Source organism: Rhipicephalus microplus, chromosome 6, assembly GCF_043290135.1.
Source record: "Rhipicephalus microplus isolate Deutch F79 chromosome 6, USDA_Rmic, whole genome shotgun sequence".
Classification (NCBI taxonomy): Eukaryota; Metazoa; Arthropoda; class Arachnida; order Ixodida; family Ixodidae; genus Rhipicephalus; species Rhipicephalus microplus.
The window spans coordinates 40,228,721-40,250,198 of record NC_134705.1 but is presented as its reverse complement, the minus strand read 5'-3'; the positions used below and the strand labels follow the sequence as shown (position 1 = coordinate 40,250,198).

The 21,478-nt window shown below is 42.6% G+C and overlaps 1 protein-coding gene across 1 annotated transcript in view; it reads left to right on the top strand.

The window, feature by feature from the left end:
• Positions 1 to 21,234, top strand: part of LOC119167664 (DNA polymerase theta-like) — an 89,394-nt gene extending 68,160 nt beyond the window's left edge. Inside the window, exons 8-9 of the mRNA XM_075865928.1 lie at positions 13,550 to 13,816; positions 18,716 to 21,234. The gene's annotated coding sequence lies outside the window, so the exon portion shown is untranslated. The remainder of the gene's footprint in view (positions 1 to 13,549; positions 13,817 to 18,715) is intronic.
• The last annotated feature ends 244 nt before the right edge of the window (positions 21,235 to 21,478 follow it).

The window sequence follows — 21,478 nt, the reverse complement described above, 5'->3', positions numbered from 1 at the left end:
CGAGATCGAAGTAACTAGAAGAATAAGAATGGGGTGGAGCACATTTGGCAAGCACTCTCAAATTATGACAGGTAGATTGCCACTATCGCTCAAGAGGAAGGTATATAACAGCTGTATCTTGCCGGTACTTAGCTACAAAGCAGAAACCTAAAGACTTACAAAGAGGGTTCAGCTTAAATTGAGGACGACGCAGCGAGCAATGGAAAGAAAAATGGTAGGTGTAACCTTAAGAGACAAGAAGACACCAGAGTGGATTAGGGAACAAACGGGTGATAACGATATCATATCTGAAATCAAGAAGAAGAAATGGACATGGGCCGGGCATGTAGCGCGTAGACAGGATAACCACTGGTCATTAAGGGTAACTAACTGGATTCCCAGGGATGGCAAGCAGGTTAGGGGAGACAGAAGGTTAGGTGGGCAGATGAGATTAAGAAGTTTGCGGGTATAAATTGGCAGCAGCAAGCACAGGACCGGGTTAACTGGCGGAACATGGGAGAGGCCTTTGTCCTGCAGTGGACGTAGTCAGGCTGATGATGATGATGAATAATCCCTCTATAAATGAGATGCCCAATGAACTTGGCTATTTCATTTAGAATCACCTCTTTCCATGAGACACCTCATTCTGCCTAGGTGGACATTCTAATATATGCATCCAAGCATATCCCTTTGCATTTTTGGCGTATCGTAATAAAGAAAGTACAGTATCACGCGCAGTTCTAAAGTGTTTCGCACTGCTCCGTAGTCAAGGCCAAGATGAGCTCTGGGGCCTTCTTGCCGTTAGGAGAAGCTCTGCAGCCAGCGCGACAACACCGTGCCCTAGCGAAGTGTGGACCACACGCACGTAACCTCAGTAACTGTAAAACTGTGCACAAAGGTCAGAAGCTATATGCACTTGTGGCGAAGAAGATTTGAGAATGTAAACAAAACGAACCCATGAACGGCTACGGATATCTCAGGCTGACGCAAAACATCGTCCCCATAAAACTTGAAGCTGAGGTGCTGTCATCCACGAAATCTCAGCTTGTTCTCACTCAATTCAGGTGGGATTGCAAGACAGTTTCAAGCTGTGCATGTGTTTTGCAGTGCTGATGCACACCCATGCGTGCGTGACGACCGTGTAATAGGAGCAAGTAGTGACACTAGATGTGACCCTGTGTCTGATACAACAATACAAGCAAAACCAAAGCAGCTAAAAACTGGCTGTGAGAGCCACCTGCACACAATATACATTTTATTTATTTTATTTTTATTTACAGATACTGCAATCACCTTTGGTGATTTTAGCAGGGTGGTACATGAAGTTAGTCATGAACAAATGGCAAGTACAATGTCATATAATATATACAGGTTATACAATGTCTATAGGGCAAATACAAACTTCAACTGGCAATATCATACAATAAAAAATAGAAGACTACAATTATACAAGCATGTACAGTGGTATGTAATACGATTCAACAATTCAACTGGTTAGTGCACTTTCTAATTTCGAGGAAAACAATGCCAATGAGGGTGCTGAAACAATTGCATTAGTTAGTTTGTTCCACTCGACTACATGCGGCGGACCTTGGGAAATATTTTTTTGTAGAATTAATTTTCCCTGTCTTCTAGCAACAGCTCTCTATTGATTAGCTGGCATAAATTTCCGACAAATATTACTGCTCACCTCAGTCAAATTGCGAAGCTGACACATCAATTCGATATTTGGCTTGCAAAATTTCTCTTCATTACAGAACTTTGATGTTACTGTAGTGTAATCACGAGGGGCATGCACTTCTGTCAAGTTCGCCAACCTAGTGCATTTTCTCATTTACACACGCACATTGGTTCGCACAAAAGTATAAAAAATCACTGTCTTGCCCAAATTAGCAAATTCAAACAATCCAGAAAGTTAAGTGGCTGAACTAACTACTAGAAAGTGCTGGGTGCACGAGAAAGAAATTTAACATGCCAAAATCGATAACCGAAAAGCACCGATCACCGGTGATCGATTTGAATAGGCATGGTAACGAAAGAGTTTAGCACTGTCCATGCCGTCTGGTACCAGTACAGTCAGCAGGCAGCTTGCTGGGACCACCAGCACCTAGGTCAGTAGGCAGTGTAGTGGTCCCAGTAAATAACAAATAGGCACTCTGCTGGAACCAGCAGAAAACCAATGGGCACACTGCTGAAGCTAGCACACCCAGCAGGCAGCTTGCTGGGACCATCAGCAAGCCAGTAGGCAGCGTTTTGGTCCCAATAAAGAACCAGTTGGTACCCTGCTAGAACCAGCAAAAAACCAGTAGACACACTGCAAGAACCAGTACAACCAGCAAGAAACCAGCAGTTTAACTGCCGGTTCCATCAAAAACCAGCAACTCCCAGCAGATAACCAGCAGGAAATTTTCACCTGGGGTTGTATTTTATTTTTTATTTTTTTGCATGCATTATAGGGGAGTTCACTTACATAATCAGGTGAATGCAGCACTCTGTGCTTGTCTAGCTAGTTGCACACAATTGTGAAAACAGAGCTGAGATACCGGGTCGTCTCGAAGAGCATTCAGTGGTAATGACATGAATCTATGCACACGATTATATTATTAACAGGCAACTACCATAAAATTTGGAGCAACCCCCCCCCCCCCCTATGGTAAAGGATGATAACTAGGCAAGATTAAGAAGGAGTGGAGGGGGTGCTTGCTCGGTTATGGATTAGAGTTCAACGTAGCGGCTGAATAGCTGCTAAAAATAAATTATGCACATCCATCCTTTTGTTGCAATGCTTTAATAATTAGGCATGCATTGACTCTTTCCATTCGCCTTTGTTAGGTGAATAAAAACAGTGAATGAAATGGCGAAATTGGTGGGAGGGGAGAAGGGGGCACATATTTGAAATCCCCCGAAGAAAGGAGGTGGGTGCTTACTCAGGTTTTTATGGTAAATTCAAAAAACCATATGGAAGACATTTGGTTTACAATTCAAATTGTTTGTGAAGGTACTAATATTGAAAAGCTGTGTGCCTGTAGGGCTTACGTAAAAAGGGACATGTATGGGCTGGTAGACGTGAATATGGAGTTTTATCATGCACTGTTGCTGTAAATCAGGCCGGTGCTGTGTTTCACAACATGAGAATTCAGTGTTTATTCTATGACTGTAACATTAATTTCATGGTTATTAATGTCCAGCAGATAATTGAATGTTGTGGCATTTATCCAAATCAGTTAAATGAGAGACATAAGAATGCAGCTTACCTGTGCGAAACACTGTGGCTCATAAATAGTAACATTCACTTTGTGTGGTGTTGTTTTGCATTTTATGGGCATTTATGTTCGTTCACTTGACAGTCTAGTTCTATGCACAGCTGATGATGACAACCTGTTTGAATGTACGATGGCATCTGGGATAATATATTTATAATAACACTTATGGCAACCAAGTGCCATATTTAGCCAAATCTAAACTGACCCTGATGCTAAGCTGTCCTCCTAAGACGTGAACTGATGCAAGAAAAGTTACCTCAAATGTGGGCCAAGCAATAAATATACAAAAAAAGCACGAAAATGCTACACGCGATAGCACAGTAAAGAGATCCTCCAACTTTTTCTAGTGTGTGTGCATACGGTTGTAATGAATGAGAACTGAGGCTGCTCCTTTGAAACGCACCGCCTGCTGCATGCTTCGTGGCACTGATCGTCCTGATTAATTTGTGTGCAGTGCGTTGCCTACTGTATGCTCACGGCATTTCTGTTTTCCGATGCTCATACTGTCCAACACGGATATATCGAACTCGAAAGAGATTACGAATTAGTTCGATATATGAAAAATTCGATATAAGAAAATGGCCCCGAGAGCTTACCTGTCGATATATGAAAAATTCGATATAAAAAATGGCCCCGAGAGCTTACCTGTAGTGGATCATCACCTACAATAGGTGCATTCAAGAATGACAACTGATTCTGCCCAAAATGATTCACAACAAAATGATTCAATTGCGTGAAAAAAAATTGCTAACCTTGGCCTGCTTCGTTTTTGAAATGTTGAAGACGCTAGTCTCGATCTTATCGCAACTCGCACAATGCGTCGTCTATGCGCTCGTCGTCGTCTTCACCTGTTTCCGCAAGTTCCGCTGTCTTGAAGCCTGCCTTGCGGAAGCAGTTGATCATTGTGTCCGTCTTCACGTCTCGCCAAGCAGTGAAGATATCTGCGGGAGAAAGCTTCATGGAGATTTCCGGCCACTCTTTCGTCATCCCCTGCTGGATGTCCTAGCTGCTGACAGCTTCGCTTTTGCCAGAAATGGTTTTGCCAAGGATGTTGTAGCGCTGCTTAAATCGGTGAAGCCACCGGCTGTTGTCGGTGAAGTTGTTTCACCGAGTACAGCGACATACCATTTGGCCTTGGCGATTGGCATTAGGGTATCCTCCGGAACATTCCTCGCACACACTTCTCAAAACCAGGCATAGGTGCCTTTTCTACATTCTTGTGGATAGAAGCGCGCACATGACGTGCTCCCGACGTTTGCTGCTCCACCACCTTTGCCCTGATATCTGCCTTGTTTTTCAACAAGGTACTCGGAACGCTCCGTGGTATCGCGAAGTTGTCTGCCACGGTCGAACATTTCTCGCCCACCTTAACATGATGAAAAACCTTCAACTTCGTCGCATAGTCAAGAGTCTTGCACTTCTTGGTGCTGGCCATAGCTACACGAGAAGTGGACAATTCAAGGTGTCCCAGCGGCTTTGCACACCACGCATGCAAAAGAGAAACTCTGCGCATATGTAGACAATGCGACAGCTCTAGAGCAACAAAGCGCTCGCGAAGCGATGGCTTCCTGCGAGGGCAACAGCAAAAGGCGCAAGCTGTGTTTGGCTGATCAAACTTCGCAAAATAGTAACAAAAACAAAAAAAGGCGAAAGGAGGAGGACGTCGGCTTCTTCGTTCCTGCTCTCCGAGCCGAGGCGTACGCGGAGAAAGCATGAAAAAGAGAAACGAAAAAAAAAGCCATTCCGCAAGTTGGAGATTGCGCAGTCCGAGCCCTCCCGCCCTTACCTTTTTTTTGAGCGTTTCGGGCACAGACCTTCCTCCATGGTTTGTGGTATTGGCGGAGGCGTTGTGCCGCGCAGAGGTCGCTTGGCGCTGCTGCAAGTGCCAAAAGCGCGCCTTTCAACTCGCGCGCGGAGCCGTGCTGCCACAGAGATAGCGGGGTGGAGGGGGAGCAGGGCAAATGCTGAAGCGCACCTTCGAGCTCGCTTGACATTTGATATATCCGAAGGCGGGTAAATATACCATTCGATATAAACATGTGAATTCCTATATTTTTACAAAAAGATTTCAAGGGGATAACTTGCGAGTTCGATATACCCAAAAATTCGATATATGTAGGTTTAATATAACTGTGTTCAACTGTATATGCACATACTTGCCATGCCTGAGCAGAAGGGGGTTAGCCAGAAATTAGTTTCCCGTGTGCGTGGGGGTTCAATTTTTATCGTGTATTTGTCTGTCTGTGTATAATGCAAAATGAAAAAAATGTTTATGTATGATGCAAACTAGGCTTCTGCGAGTAGTGAATTTTAGGTTCAAAGCGAATAGTGATATTGGTCAAATGTTTTTAATTGAATTGGAATGGTATGTGTGACATATAAAAAAATGAGAATGTTTATCATGAACTAACTAACCTGCACAATGTTTTTTTTATTGAAATAGGGGCTCTATGCGAATATAATCTTTTTTCGTTCAAAGGAAGTCGCAATAACCTTGAGTAGTAGTAGGATTTGAATTTCGGTTCGATGCAAATATAACCTGTGAAATGCATAACATTTTAAAATTTGATCTACTTAGAGCATATAAGCCATCATAACAAGCTTTTAAGCTTAATAAATTGATGGATTGATGTGAGGGTAACATGTTCATTTGAAGGGGCCCTGCAAAACTTCTTTAAGTAGCCATGGAGCCACTAAAAAGCTGATTGCTTCACGAATCCACCGCTGCAAAATTTTTAAAATCAGTTCAATATGAACGGAGTTTCAAAGATTTGTCGCACACTGCAATTGCATTGTCATGGGGGCCTCGTGATCTTGAGCACTTTTTCTCTTTTTTAAATTTTTTTCGAATATGCGGCCTTTCAGTGTTATCATGCATGTACGCGTTGTGATTGGTGAGCCACCTTGGGTCGTGGGCGCAGAGATGGAAGAAAGGCAGCCAGCTCGCTTAGTGGTGATAAGGAGGAATGTGAATACGTCCGGCTGTTTTTCATGTATTAGGAAGTGCGTGGTAGTAATTACTCCACGCACCACTGCCGCCCCTTGTGCCGTCGCCGAAACGCGACATGTGGCGCCTTTGTACGCCGAGGCCGCGACACTGTGTTTCTGCCGAAGACGGACCTCAGACCATCATGCTGTGCGTCTCTGGCTGATATGTCACCCATGCTCAAATCAACGCCAGTGCCACTGGAGTTGCCTGGCGTGCGATCACCGTTCGACAGCGTGGATGGTCGGCCCGAGCAGCAGCACGACGGACTCGTTATATTTCATTTGCTGGCAGCACGATTCCTCAGATTCGACAGCATGGCCGCAACAATATGTGTTTTGTGTTGTGTGTGTGCGTATGTTGGGGGCAATGCCAGCAAAATAACCCTCAACAATGGTGACCTGATTGAATGAAAACGTTTTTTCCCGTTTCCCGAGGCCTGGCGTCTAAGGACTGCGAGAGGACGAAAAACGGCAGGGGAACGCCTGGAGTGTCAATTCCTCTTTCGATTTCTCTTTCTGTAAATATGTAAATAAACCTCTCCTACATTTCATCGGCTCTTCAGTCTGGTTCCTTCCAATAGCAGCCCTTCGTGAAGGCGAAGTTTGCGATAGCCTGCCTGGCAGCGAGGAGACCTGGGCGGTCGGCACAACCTCAACTTCAATAACTTGATGGCAACGGTGGCATCTTGCAGACATTGGCACTTAAACAACTGGTGATCACCGGATGGGATGAACCTGGTTACATGACACTGCGATTGCGGGTGAGCGTTTGGTTTCTGCATAGAGGTTCGCCAGGTTTTTAATGTCTGGGTTAATATTTTGAATTCCTGCGCCTAATTGTTGGGGTGAAAATTGCATGTAAGCATCAGTGAGAGGGCCGAGCTAGCGTTTAAAGCAGTGACCATGGACCTAAGGAAGTTGCGTAGGGCAGAATTGTTCCTATTGTGTAGGGAATTGGGACTGGAGTGCGATGAAAATTTGAAAAAGCATGATCCAACGAAAAAAGTAAATGAAAGTGGTAGTAGCATGGAAATCGCTTGGGAACTTGTTCATGAGACTGAAAGAGAAATAAATTAAGAGAGTTTACGAGAGAGAGAAAGAGGAAATGGAAATGAATTTGAGCAGAGGCGTTTGGCAGTTCAAGGAGGAGTAAATGGCACTCATGATGACAGTGAGATATTCGTAGAATATTCTCTTGAAACAAAGGAGCAATAGGTCGTGAGTTGTGAGAACCTGTTAGAGAAAGATGCGTGTCTCTACAAGCGGGTTAATGTAGAGCACATACAGAATGAGGCCATCGCTGGTCTAGAGCCTGAGACGTTTCAGGAGAGTGTTCCTTGCGGGGCCGAGGCTTGTTTCAGCAGCTCGAAAAGGATTATTGTGGAGCTCGAAATATTCCACGTGCTTGAGCACTCAAATGATTGTCGGAAAGTGGAAAGAAAAAGCAAAGTTGATCTTGAGCATAACGAGAATGGTACGCTTCAAAAGTTGAGCTGTACCTTCGAGGAGCGCCCACTTTTAGATGACAGCAGTCATAGTACAGATTAGGGGGTTCGACAGTACAAAGAAGCAGAAAGAGTTGAGAAGGGACTAGTGCTGGCTTGGGGTTTGCGTGGTTTTGAGAGGCTTTTGCGAGTAAACAGAGACTCACAAAGTAGCGAAAAACAAACAAACAAAAGACCCCAGCCTGGCGGGTTAGCAAATTGCTACCGATGAAGAAGTGGCTAGACATAACGTCACCATGCGTGGAAAAGGTTTAAAGATAAACCCAGTGAGCACTCACTGCGGAGATCAGGCTGCTTCCTGTAGCCATACAGAAGTAAGCGGCGAGGTGGAGGTGCCTCAAAAATTGCGTAGATTTCTGGTATACCCAGAAGATGCAAATGTGAAAAGAGTGTGAGCATGATAGGTCCCTGATGATGAGTAGCTTCAAAGGTGCTATCGTGAAACGCGTAACTAGGAAAGATGGTTGCGAAAACGGCCGCAAAAGAAAGAGGCTGGTGCAGTCCACGCAGCAAAGACTTGCAACAGATTGCTCTCTGCTGTCAATAAGACGACACAAAAGGTCAGCGCATAGCTTGAGAGTCGAGAGAACGTTCATTCATGCGTGTGACCAGGTGGAAGCGACGAAAGGAGCGCGTTGTCAAAAAACAAGACGCATCTCTATGATGAAAAGCCACAGTAGAAAGATGCCGCATGGAAGCTAGTACAAAAAGAGGGACAAGACTCGTTCTTACCCCACATTTCTGACTTTCTCTTCTTGGAACAGGGGAAACGTGGTCTAACTGCGGAACAAAGCGTGGCAGCTGAAAGCGAGCACGTGTGAGTGTCTTCTGTAGCTGCAGGTGAACTCGAAAGTCGCCAGGACTGAGACCCTACCGGGTGCAATTCATAAGAATTCGCACATTTAGAAACGGGGCAGGGTCTGGCAGGTTGTTTTTCACGCCTGCGTAAAGGAAGTTTTGCATGATTAGGTAGAGCTCGACTGCAGTAAGCCTGTCTTTTTAATGCAGAGTGGTGTTTTAAGAAAAGAAGCCGCATAGCACTGAAGTCATATGAGAGCGTTGTAGTCGCACTGATCATCAAGATTAGTTTCTTCAAGATTAGTTTCTTCAAAAAGTTTCGCAGTGCAAACCCTGTGTGTTTTTCTGGTATTTTAAGTGTTCAGCAAGTGTTTAACTTGAGAGGATTGTCTTGTCACTGATGCATGCGACTTGATGTGATAGAGCATTTCAAGGAAGGTTTCAGAATAAAACCAATTGGTGCAGCAAAATCAGTCACAGCCGAAAGCTTCCGAAGTATGGTTGCTACCGGACTTGTTTGTTCTGGTTTGAACTTTTGATTATTTTGGTTCTATAATGTTTTATTTTGGTATCTTGGCTACCAGATATGGTTTGGGTAAGCCTTTTTTAGGTTTTATTTATCAAGCGATGTATGATTTTTCTTTAAAGATAAGCGTTGTGCATTTTGCAAAACATGCATCAGAGTGTTCGTCAGAGTACGTCCGACGAGTAGGTTAGACGGACGATGCTATTTGGTTTTGAGAAAGCGTCTAGAAGCAAGGATATTGCTTGGGAGTTTTCAGGGCCCATGCGAAAGTTTTTTTTGTTTGTTTAGTATTTTAATCGTATGTGTCTTTTGTGGGCTTGAGTAGTTGAAGAGTTGCGGCACTCAGAAGAGCATTCTGCGTGTCTTATAAAGACTGGTAGGTTATACAATCAACAAGATGGGTTGTGTGCAGGCGGGTTAATCATCTTTGCTTTAGTATCAATGTTTGTGTGTGATCTCATAACTGGGAATCACGACAAGCGTAAGTTCAGAGAAGTGGAGTTACATAAAGAGAACGTTACTTGGAAATATCACTTTCTTTTGGGTCTGTAGTTGTTGCCGAACTCCAACAGAGTCTGAGTGTAATGGTCATCTGAAAAAAGTGGACGCTTGCTCCAAGAGAGTTTTGTCCTCCAGAGGTACAAACTTTTCATCCGTCCCAAGAAAGGAAAATGTAATAGGAATGCTGATGAACATAGTAGTAGTCTGAATTAAGAAGTTGGAGCATGCACTTAACCTTTTGCTTGTTAGATATCTTGTAACTATTGACTGAATAGTTCCCAAGTGGGGTCAACTGATTACCTGTTAGTACGATTTCTGTCTTGTGTAAAACTGAAGAGGAAACATCGTCACTTGTATTGCTTGATGTGCCTCGGAGGTGTCAGAATTCAAGAATGTTCTATAGTTTTGGATTGTTTTGATAGATCTGGTGGAATAAACACAGATTTTGAACGCTTGTGCGTGGTGTAGTGTTGTGGTGCTTGGATGGTTCTTTCTGCTGTTTGTCTTTGTTTGTGTGAGATTCTTCGAGCTGCATATCTGCAGTCATTATCGACTCCAAGACCCCCTCTTCATGACCAGCAATTGAATTCCTGGCCATTCGAGAGTTTCTTGGCCCCGGAGGAGCTGTTGTGATCAGCGAGCCGCCCTGCGCCGCGGGCGCCGAGACAGAAGAAAGGCAGCCGCCTCGCTTAGTCGTGATAAGGAGGAAGGGGAAGACGCTCGGCTGTTTTTCGTGTATTGGGAGGTACGTGGTAGTAATTACTCCACGCACCACTGCTGTCGCTTGTGCCGTTGCGGAAATGGGACACGTGGCGCCTTTGGACACCGAGGCCGCGACGCCGAGTTTCCGCCGAAGACTGACCTCGGACCAACATGCTGTGCGTCTCTGGCTGATAGGTCACTTACGCTCAAATGAACGCTAGATGCCATTGGAGTTGCCTGGCCTGCGACCACTGTTCCACAGTGTGGATGGTCGGCCCGAGCAGCGGCATGACGGACTCGTTACATCCCAGTTTCTGGCAGCACGATCCCCGGATGCGACAGCGTGGCCGGAACAATGCATGTTTTGTGTTGTGTGTGTGCGTATATTGGGGGGTGGTGCCGGCAAAATTACCCTCAACAATGGTGACCTGATTGAATGCAAACCTTTTTCGCCGTTTCCCTAGGTCTGGCATCTAGGAAGTGCGAGAGGACAAAAAGCGGCAGGGGAATGGCTGGAGAGTCAATTCCTATTTTTATTTCTCTTTCTGTAAATATCTAAATAAACCTCGTGCACTCTTCATCGGCTCTTCAGTCCGGTTTCCTCCAACAGCAGGCCGTCATGAAGGCGACGTTTGACACGGGCGCCTGCTTGACAGGGACAAGACTTGGGCGGATCTTGAAAACCTCAACCTCAATGGTGTATACAAGTGGCAGCCTCCCGCGGCTGTCCCAGTAATCAATGAGCGCGCCTTGCTCAAACCTGCCAATGGCTCAGACAAGTGGTTTTTGAGCTTGTAGTGTCATTTGCCAAAAAAAAAAGAGCAATTTTTAGCTGACTTCGAGAATTTATTGTGAATTGCAGGCCGCGTGCTGTAGTATAATATTTGCCTCGCGTGTTTAGCCTCGACTACCGATTGGCAGCGTTTTCTGACCATGTTCAGTAAGGGTTTCAGGGCCCCTTTAAATTTTAAGGGGGCTTTGCGGCCATAGAGTTTCATACAATAATACCTAGAGCAGAATCTGGTGCTGCAATCGTGTACCCCGATGAGAATCATGGGGAGTACAGGCTTCGGATTGGATTGCGTTGGCCAGCGAACTTTCTACACATCTTTTTGTACAGTTTCAGTTTCGTTCTTCCGCAGCGTGGGTAGTGGAATGTGGTGCAAAGCATCGAAGCAGCGCCTTTGTTGTTCAAAGAGGCTGAAGGCCACTAGGTCTGAGATTTGCAGCAGCTTCAGAGATTTATGAGTCGTATTTGACAGTTTAAGCGAAGCGACGTCCATTCACTGCTGCACAAAAATGTAGCATCTCATGCCAGTTCAGATAATTACATTGAGTTCATGTTTTTTCGGGAGCGGGTCTTGCCAAAACTCATTGAAATTGACTGCATAATGACAGCGAAGCTAAGTAGACGTGCCGTCACGTTCCTCTGACTCGACTTCACAACAAAACGAGAGGTGCGTTGGCAGCAGCCCACTTAGACAGACGCACCTGTCATCGCAGCACAGGAAACGTTAGGTGTTTCTCACTTAATACTATGCTCTTAATTTCAAAAATAGATAATATTGCCCGTGATAATATCCACGGGCAAGACAAGAATGTTCGTTTTCAAATGTTAAAAAATAATTCAATATATTTTTATGTTCAATCTTGAATGCAGCGACAGAGCAATGCATACACTGATGGTTATATTTGTCCTGGTTTCACTTCTACCGCATATCCACAAAGTATTTTTGCAATAAAATTTACACACAAAGAATGAAGCAAGTTTAATTGGAATATAACTTCATATCATTTTGTTTTACACTCGGCAAACAAGCATCACGAATTTCAAGAACACGATACATTCGAAGCAGATTCGAAGGCTGTACTTCGCATAATTCCCATGGGGGTACAAGCACTGCTGAAGAAGCCCGTGTATACACTAGCACCACATTCCTTTCTAGGTATTATGGTATTAAACTCTGTTTGCGACAAAGCGAATTTTTTTGTAGACAGATGTTTTTACGGCTTGGCACAACTACACTGCAGTGAAACCACCTTTACAGGTGGTTACATGCGGATTTTTACACACTCATTTGTTCATTGCGAATAATTTTAAATGTTCAATAATTTAAACTAGAATTGAAGTGAATTTGAATGCTCTATCATTCATTCGAATATTCGAAGCATTATAATATTTGCACTAGGTTAATGCAGACATGCACAATGTAAAAACTTCAGAGTGGGGCAGCTTGACCTCCGGAGTGCCAATGCTTCTTTGGGTATACCAATGGGTCATTCCATGCCAAACGTCCCAGCAATTTTCGCGTACATCTCAAATGTTTTCGAAAAAATTGTGCTGGTTTGGTGCATTGAAAACAGTGAATTGCTAGAATATTTCAGAGAGAGAAAAAACTTTTGGTTCTTGTGGGTGACTTCTGAACTTCTCAAAATGTCATCTGAGTGTTTTTTGTGAAAAAGATTCTGTTAAAAGTATTGTTATTTTTTTCTATACCAAATTTGGTTGACATGTCAAGTAAAGAAGCTTGTGTAAAGTGTTTTAAGCTCAATACTATTAATGCAATATATCTGCCACATAAACCTGTAAAAATTTACCAAGAATGTGTTATGTTTGCATTTTTTTCTATTGAAATATTGCACTTAGTATCAATATCTGAGCTATAAATACTTACTCATCATCACAGAGAATTGCGGAGATTTGTTTCCTTAAGAGCCTTCTCTCTCATCTCGTACTGGCAAGTGCTCAAGTGCTCTGGAAGCTACACAGGTTGGGAGGACAAAGGAGCAAGTAGCTACAATAATTTGTCAGTGGCCATCATGACCTGGAGAACTTTTTTTACATATATTCTCTGAATGAGCAGCTTACTTTCAGTGTGATTACAAGCATGCTGCTGTAATTCTATAGTGTTTGTGATTCTAGCTCTATAGAGTGCAGCATGGGCATATCTTGGCATCCTGTCACTGTTAATATGCAGCTAATGATGTTTAAATCACCTGAAGGCCATGAAGTTTGTGTTTATGGCATGGTCATTTGGATTTATGTGACACCATTTTTCAAGAGAAGAGTGAGTGATTTCCAGCTCTCTTGGAAAATTAATTGTAAATTTTAGGCTGCATGTTGCGCTATACTGTTCCCGGGAAACTGTACTATGGATTGACAGCGTTTTCTGACCATGCTCAAAAAAATTGTTGTAGGGTTTGATTGAGAAAGTTCAATTTCAGCACAGCTGTTGTATCTCCTGGGTGAATATACGTGAAGTGATAAATGTTCTGACTGACTACAGGCTTGCAGCGATGTGCCGACGGACTTTTGGAGCGCGCCCGTGTCACAAACGAGGTGTGCACGTTGCTGGGTAGGAGGCGCCCCCTGGCAGACTTGCACAGTGGCAGCAACAGGGATAGGGCCAAGGCCGAGCGTCAAGTGCTGAGCACGGCTGTGCAGGGCTCAGCCGCAGACCTGCTCCGAAGAGCACTCATCTCACTTGATGATGCCCTCGCACAACGCTTTCCCGACTCAAAGGGTCTGCTACCAGAGGAGCCATCTTTGCATGGTACGTTTTGTTGCTGGTAGTGCAAATGTGTTTACGAAAGGTGTGATGACAGAACAAAAATGTGGCCATTCGGCGTATTTTTGGCTCCACCTACTAAATCATTCACTTTAGGTGCGACTCCATGACGTTGAATGTTTTCTTGTGCACACAGACCTACTTTTGGTCACTATATGTTACTAGACAATTCAAATTCAATTTGAAATAAAATTTTAATATTCGTAAATCTTTGACAACATTTAGACTTGTTCTGGTGTAAGGTGCTGTCGGAGCTCCCAGTAGTCTTGGAATCGTTTGTTTTGATGTGCTGCAAAACACTGTGTTTAAGAACTGGTTACCGTATTATGAAGTTTTCTACTGAGTTAGCTTTTTTTTTTATTTATTAATACTGTCAACCCTCGCTTGAGGGTCATAACAGGAAGGGAGTACAATATGAGTACAAACAGAACACCTAAAAAAAACCACTAAGCAATAAACACAGGAAAACAGAATGGGCAGTACTTCAACCATTATCAAAATAAGCATCAATTTCTCTGTGAAAAGTTTGCACATCGGTACTATTAATAACATGTTGGGGTAAAGAATTCCATTGTTCTATAGCATCCGGGAAAAATGACCACCGAAAGATGTCAGTGCGAGTGCTGAAAGGTTCAATGGGGGCATCATGATTCAATCTAGTGCTACGTTTTCCGGGAAGGCGTATGTACTCGTCTTTAGGTATTTTGAATATCCCTTGGATTATACGAAATAATGTTTTAAGTTTTTGTTTCCGTCTTCGAAATTCCAGTGATTTTAAATTGCATGAATTTAGCATATCAGTTACTGAATCCCGCCTTCTATATCTAGAGCACACAAACCGAGCTGCACGCCTCTGAATACGTTCTAACTTGGTGACCAAGTGTTTCTGGTGAGGGCTCCAAACCACAGAGGCGTATTCCAGTCCAGGTCTAATATATGTGTGGTATGCAAGCAGCTTTATGTGTTTCGGTGTTTTATGCATCTTTGCTTGTAGAAAACACAGTTTTTTAGATGACTCGGAACAAACCGATTCAATGTGACGGTGCCAAGTTAGGTTGTTTGTAATTGTCACCCCTAAGTATTTAAAATGGGGCGTTTTACTGAGTTTATTGCTCCCGATGTTGTACTGAAAATTGAGCACATTTTGCTTATTGGTAATGTGTACATATGTTGTTTTTTTACAGTAAATTTGCATGTCCCATTCGCAACACCACAATTCCAAATCTTCAAGGCACTTATTCAACTCGAGTTGATCATCAGTACAGCTTACAGGCATATAAATCAAACAATCATCAGCATAAAGTTTCATCTTAACAGGTGGCTTTACAATAGTACTTATATCATTTATGTACAACAAAAACAACAGCGGGCCAAGCACGGACCCTTGAGGCACACCTGAAAACACATCTAGCGTATTTTTGTTGTCTTGCAAAAGCGTGAGCTTTTGGAAGTGGATGTGCACAAGATGTTTTTTCAAATAACTGTTTAAATTATCGACCATTAAAATTGCTGCTCAGTAATTTCTTATTTTTGCAATCATGCAACATACACAGATGACAGTGACTCACTTTTTTTTTGTATGAATGCTGTTTTGATATAAAAGAAAAAAATTGACATCTGTGGGTGGATGTTTAAACGTATCACTACCCTTGCTCTGGAAGCTCATCTCATTATCAGGCATGCTTATACCATAAATTGTGCTTGTGCATCATAAAGTGTTATGCACATTACGGGGCAGCATGCCTACGAGTGAAGGGATCATGAACCACTTTTTTGTGTAATCAACGAGTGATCCCAGTATTAATTGCTTCACGAACTGATTGCCACAAAAAGTTCTCAAATTCAACTAGAATGAGCAGAGTTGCTGGTATTTGTTGAGTGCTTCAAGCACGTCCTCTCTTCCATCGGCATGATGACCATACTGGGGAGCTATTCTCACTGTGTCCACCTTGTGGACATGTCCACTTCGGCAAAGCGCATTCAGTTAGTCAAAAAAGCGCTGAGCTAGAATGCCAAGCCGCTATTGACTGCGTCGACGCACCGAACCCGCCAGAACATTCCCAGCATAAAAATAAAGCTGGTAGACAAAATGTACAATAACAGGACACCTATCTTGAATTTCAATGGCAAAGTTGGAGCAGCCACTGGACTGTGCAAGCGACTCTGGCATAGAGGAATGCCTCCGAATCTGTCACTGGAACACAGTCAGCACTACCAGGGAACGAATGGGGAGCAAGGTAGAAGCAGAAGTCCTTGAGTTGCCCAGAATACCTTGCATGTAGTATATTCCATTCCGCTAATTCCAGTTTCGAATTCTTCGTACACAGTTGTTTGCTGTCACTCTGCGATGAATTGACTTATCCAGTCGGCCATGTCGTCCACTATTACTGCGAAAACACGCGACTGGGCAAAGGTATTAGGGTTAATTCACATAGTGGTCAAACACCCGGTAACATCAACGTCACCAGAACACGGCACAGCGAGTTCCGGTTCACTCCGCCGATTTCAGTTGAGCAACTTTTTCTGCCCCTCGGAGCCACTTGTGCTCTGAATCTACTTCGTCTCCCTCATTGGAACACTTGACTCCCGCTCTCACTCTGCCATCGAAACACACCTGCCCCAACAGGAACATAAAAACTTGCTCTGACTCTGCAATTGGAATTCAACATTAATTAAACTTGACAAGTATGAACACGCGCATGAATGAGTTCAGGTGTTCGAGAACAATGCAGGGAACGCGTACCAACCTTCCAGGTATGTTAAATGGGCAGCTGTGTTAACCTAATTGAAGGGCTGACATGATTAGATTTCACGTACAACCTCTGAGATGTGTGTCTGAAAGAAGCTCTCTGGGAAAAACTGAGTTCATTGCTTTGAAACACATTTCGTCTCTCTCATTTGTGTCAAGATTTGTGAAAGCTTCGTGACATTAAAATGGCATTGCGGAAGATGAAATGTAAAGAAGGGGCACAATGTTGATCGAGTTCCGGTCAGTCAGTGAAGGCCAAAGTGGACAGTCCGCAAGGTAGACACAGCGATAAATGCGCCACTGCAAGCTCAGCTGGGAAATATAACTACTGGGAACGGGGCTGTGAGCATGCATCATGACCTTGAGTGTAAGTTATGAATGTGGTTGCGCTTTCCTATTGTGAATCCTTTGTGCGGATGTGGCTCATTGTGTAACGTTAAGAGAATATGGAGTGCTGTGCCGACTTGTCGCAGCACCCAGTAGCAAGAAGCGCATCTTGTGCAAATGCCACCATCGATCTATGTTGGCTATTAGCCAATAGCATGTTATCAGTTGTTAGGCATCAGGTAGCAGGTGCCAGCAGCTCCAAAGAAAGTGAGCACAGCCATCCGAGTGAAACGAGGGCACCTGTAATAACAATATCTTTGTGCTTCTAAACGTTTTGCTGCGTGCGACTTCAAGATTTGGCTGAGCTGCTCATAGCAGTGTCTGTTAACGGAAGAATGCATTCTCTCATCCAGCCTGTTTGTTGGCTCATGACCCCTTCAATGTAAGACGTTCAGCTTGACCAATCTAAGTCTTATGTGATAGCAGCAGTTAATATGCAACACCAGCTACACACTTGATGTTGCATATTTCATCTGGCATCGAAATTTCTCATTGACAGTGCTGGGGTGCACAACAGCCAAGCTGTATGCTTGGCACCAGAAGAGTAAAGAGGTGCATTAGGGCTCCTGCAACTCTTGGTGTCTGTTCACAGTAGCGGAGTTCTTATTAATCTGTGGCACCAGTAGATGTCTATGTCCAATGCGTATGTCCTAGTTGGTGTTGTTGCAGATATTGCTTCTGAGATGCAGCACATATAGCAAGATGACATATTCTAGCCCAGTAGTTCACAGCCATGCACGTTCTTGGGGGCTTCTTGTGGGCCAATGGAAGTTGTGGGACACCCATTGCAGTCGGGGAAATGGGGAAGTACCCCATAATTTAACTCAACATGCAATGTGAAATAGGTGTGTCGTATCTATCTGGCAGAGACCAGTGAAACTTTAAAGCCACAGCAATTCAATCTCAACTTTTTGTGAATAAGTTATGTGGTTTGCAGTGCCTTTAAGCCTGTTTCTAGCTTGCTCTTCAAATATGCAAATCTAAATGAAGTATGCTCACATCATAAAAAAACTGCAACAAAAACTTTCTGCATCTTTTTCATTCAGAACAGGTAACCTAAGTCAGCTTCACAGCAAGGGAAAAGTGTTATGCACTGACGCATGAAAAAAAAAAAAAAAGTCACAAGGGGTAGTGGTCACGGTGCATAGACTGCCTTCGAAAAATGTGTTATTTTATTTTTTTTTATTTAGGGCATGGGTTTCACATAACACTCAAGATGTCTTTGCAAACCCCCACATCAGAACCATAGGTCTAACCAATCTGTGCAAAATAGTAGACAGCGTTTGTGACTGCCAGAAAATAGAGCAGGGTGATTTGTTAGGCACCATGGCAAGGATTAGATTTAACTATTATGTTCCAAAGCTGTAAATTTTTACATTTTTCCAGTGGTCTAAGTGGTGCCTTTGCCACATTAGCATTTATTTACTGATTATTTCGTCAAAGGTCTCATGTGGTGTTTCTCATTATGCTAGTGAATTATGGGCAATAATAAATCTACACTCAAACCTTGTTATAGCAAAGTTAGATCTGCCATCAAAATACTTTGTTGTTATATCAGAAAATTTGTTATACATGTACATTGTTAGCACTGCAGTATCTACAACAAAACAATTCATTTACTTTGTTATGGCTAATAACTTGTTATATCCAGGTTCATTATATCAAAGTCGAGTGTCATTCCTTAATGAAACTTTTACTGATTCAGCTACCTGTCCAGAAAATGACCAACTTTTCTAATTGCCGTGCAGGTGTCCTTGGTCCTTCAAATGCACGACGAGCTTTTGCTCGAGGTGTGTGAAGCTGATCTCAACACTGTGTCCGGCATGGTGCGCAAGTCCATGGAGGAGGCGGCCGAGCTTTCCGTTCCTCTCGTGGTGCGGCTTCGTGCTGGGCCCAACTGGGCTCATCTCGATGATCTGGAGTGAGGTCCACGACCATTGGCAGATCAGACTGGCTTGTTCAAATTATTGCTGCTTGTGGCCTCTAGAACACTGACGTTGCTACAATTGCTGTCAGGCAGCACATGGCCAATGCTGTTCTTCAAATTGTGTGACTAGTTTATTTAATTTTGCTCCCCAATGTCCGTGTTGGCTGTGTATACCGTGACGTGAAGCATTCATTGGTGAAGCAGTCCTCGCAATCCATAGACATATTTTATCGTTATCGCGTACTGCAAAAAAAAAAAAAGAGTCCATGCAATATTTTTTTACAGAAAGCTGTTCATTCATGCATGCAGGCGACATACTTGATGTTCTTGTCTACATCAACGCTGCCACTGCTACTTGCTTCAATGCCAGCTCTCAACCACCTCATTGTCGTGGCCACTTTTAAAGCTGAGGTTGGCTGATTTGCCTGTGTTGGAATGTTGAATTATCTAAGACTACCTGAAAGTTTAATTACCTGAAACACCCGGGATAGCCCATTTGAGACAAGGTATTCATATTAAAATAGTGGCATTATAACCATCATCATGATCATCATCACATTATTTCACGAATTTCTATTGACCATTGAGCATCCTGCAATGCGTCACCACCTAGCTGAACCAATAATCTGGCTCAAGTTATCGCTTTGTACATTTGAATGCATTGTCAAATTCAAATCACTGATGAAATAATGAATATATACATAATTTTATTTCAAGCAATGGCCAGAGGCTAGATGACAGTGTAGCTAAGTTGTTGCTGGGCACACATTTTTACAGGTTACTTTCTGAAAAAGATATGAAATCAAAGCTGTTCTTACTGCAAAAAAGTTGTGTTTCTGGGCATGTTTTCTGTGCTACATTATATGCATTCTACTCCAGCACAGCATATTTATTTCACTTGTAATTAAGGTGCTACTATAACTTTAATTGCATTAGTTTCAAATGTAATAATTTCATTTTACATTCCTGTGTTGATCATGTCTTGCATAAAATTTATTTTTGAAGATGATGGTCATGATAAAGAATGAAATCTTTGCTGTAATTTATCTTATCTTTGCCATATTTAGGATATTTTAGAGTTGTTTGGAGTTGCATCTTTTTGGTGCTATTTTGAAAGTGAGACAATAGGATTGGGCGTGCTGGTATAACATGATAAAGAGTTCTTAACAGCGCAAACGAAGGTGCTCTGTCACAGCTCTGTCTCGTCTCTTCTATTCCCTCTTGTCGTTTGCGCTGTTAAGCACTCTTTAAAAGTGAGACATATCTTCAAGATTTATTACATTATACAATCTCTTGCAATGCATTTTCTTTTATGTTGGCAAAAAAGTTTAATCGTTTAATGTAAATTCTTTTGCTGTGCAGTTTGGTAAAGTTTTAAAGCATATTTTTATATCCAGGTAGCATTTCTTTAACCCTTTAAGTGTCACCTATAAGTACTGTGTTTACTTGAATGTTAGGCGAGTTTTCTTTCCATATTTTCGCTACCTAAAGTTGACCGGTGAATTATATTAGATTACCAAAAAAACTATCTTTTTGGACACAATCAAAATTCAACCTTCGCATTAGAATTGGGGTTGCATTACAGTTGAGTATATGGGGTAACTGCCTGTAAATGCATCACATTTACAAAACATGTCATTTGTAAGTTTCATTGTAATTAGTATTTAAATAAATTTTACTTTCATTGGTATTTATGCAGTAATGATTCACATTTTGTTTTCTGGAAATTTCAAGCTGGAAATGGGCTGTAAGTTCATTTTCACTTGTATTCAGTTCGAGCAAAAAAAAGGTCATTTTATATTTGGCTTGCTGAAAGTGGCACATTGAATGCGTCACACCGCAAGGTAGTGCCTTCAGCAAAGTGAGATCTGAAACAGTACGCTTCTAAATGAAGTTCAATCAAAATGAATTTATTACCCACAAGGTTCACTTTCATTTCAGCATCTATGCGTCTATCTGCTCTGTCTGAGTTACTGGTCGACACAATCAGCCAATAAAAGTTTTGTACATGAGTCTGTATGTAGCACTTCAATGATTTAATGCCGAAGGAATGTGTTCAGAAGTTATCACATTTGTAACTCTGTTTACTGAGTTATTATTATTTTATTAGCATGAACCGGTAATACGCTGTTGTCTGCGCTCTATTCAGTTTTATTTGCTGTTTATTTTGCTTTGCCTGCTCCCTGTTATTGATTCTCGCAAAGCATTATCATGAGTCTTTGTGGAGTTTCCAGCTGAAGTTTCTGTCAAGAATTATGGTTCATAATGTAAAATGTGAAATATATTCAAATGTATATTTTTTGAAAATAATAAATTTTACTGGTAGTATTGTTTTTTATACCCCAGATTCCTTATTTCTTGCTGTCCTGTATCATTCTTCTAGAAACTTAGTTCGAGGATCAGCGAGATACACTTAAATTATTCATTATTTTGCTCATTGTGAAGTATTTTGCTGCCATCTGATGCTCCCTGGATTAATTGTTTGCAGATTTTTTTATTATGCAATAACACTTCTTAGGGCATGCTGTCATTGTAACGAGTGATGTGATGACTGTACCAATTGTGCGAGGCTGAGCCAAGAGGT